Source organism: Pseudophryne corroboree, chromosome 11 (genome assembly GCF_028390025.1).
Source record: "Pseudophryne corroboree isolate aPseCor3 chromosome 11, aPseCor3.hap2, whole genome shotgun sequence".
NCBI classification, from domain to species: domain Eukaryota; kingdom Metazoa; phylum Chordata; class Amphibia; order Anura; family Myobatrachidae; genus Pseudophryne; species Pseudophryne corroboree.
In genome coordinates this window covers 172,176,609-172,177,743 of record NC_086454.1, presented here as the reverse complement: position 1 = coordinate 172,177,743, position 1,135 = coordinate 172,176,609, and the positions used below count along the sequence as shown (strand labels likewise).

The 1,135-nt window shown below is 37.0% G+C and overlaps 1 pseudogene; it reads right to left on the bottom strand.

Moving 5' to 3' along the window:
• Window positions 1-291: 291 nt before the first annotated feature.
• On the bottom strand, window positions 292-410 carry LOC134971182 (5S ribosomal RNA; annotated as a pseudogene).
• Window positions 411-1,135: the final 725 nt, after the last annotated feature.

Here is a 1,135-nt window from a genome sequence, read left to right as displayed (position 1 = left end):
GTCTGTATGAGTGGTAATGTGATAATGAGAAGATTAAAACATAACTTTTAATAGTCTATATATAAAAGGTTAGGTACACTAATGGAGTTTACTGTAAAAAAATTTTTTTCTTTGTTTAAAAAACACAAGATACCCAATTTAATAATGAGATGGCTGTAAACTTTCTAAGCCATACATAAAGTTAAATCTGCGAACATATTGATGGATTGTTACTGTAATAATTCAGTGTCTAGCAAGCAAATGCCCATCCCTCCGTGGGTTCAGTGCAAACACCAATTCAATTCCACTGGAGACCCACAACACCTGGTATTCCTAAGTGGTCTCCCACTGACGTACTGACCAGGCCCAACACTGTATCGCCTCCAAGATCGGACGGGATTGGGCATACCCAGTGTGGTATGGTAGTGGGTGACGTATGGAAAAGGGCAGAGAGTGCAACTGATTGCGGGATGTGTGTTATTGTGCCAGTTTTAGCCAAATACAATCCTCCTTATTAGATAAATTTGTTGACCGTCATTGCACCAATTTAGCGACCCAAACACATGGGTATGCAGAGGTTAAATCATATGGTCAACAAGAGTTGATAACATAAGCCTCTGTTGTTATTGTTCGTGGCGTGAGGCAAAACAAAAAGAGTAGCCTATTATAATTTAAGGCATGTGTAAAGAACAAACAAAAAATTCCAATGAACCAAATGTCTGTTATTGCAGATTGGATCTGTCCGTCAGGAAAGCAAAAATTGAATAGTATCAACGATGGAAGGATTAGCTAAATTAGCACATAGATACATAGGTATATGTGCTTTAAAGGAATATATATTTGCTGCGATAGGTTTAGACAGTGCAAACCATGAACGCTCGCATACCAGCAGCTGATATAACCAATACAATTGTTGCCATAAATTTGACATAAGCTGATACTTAGAAGCCAAATGTAATTTTTTAAAAAAAAAAGCACACATCGTTGCAGCTACCCCTGCCCTGTACTATGTTATAATTATATACTCAATTTACGTTTTTTAAGCATACAAAACAGCCTAAACAATTTACAGGCAAAAATTAGTGGCTAAATGCCACAAGTGATAGTGCAGTTAGTCATAGATAGCACCTATGATAAATTATTGTGTGCTTGACAA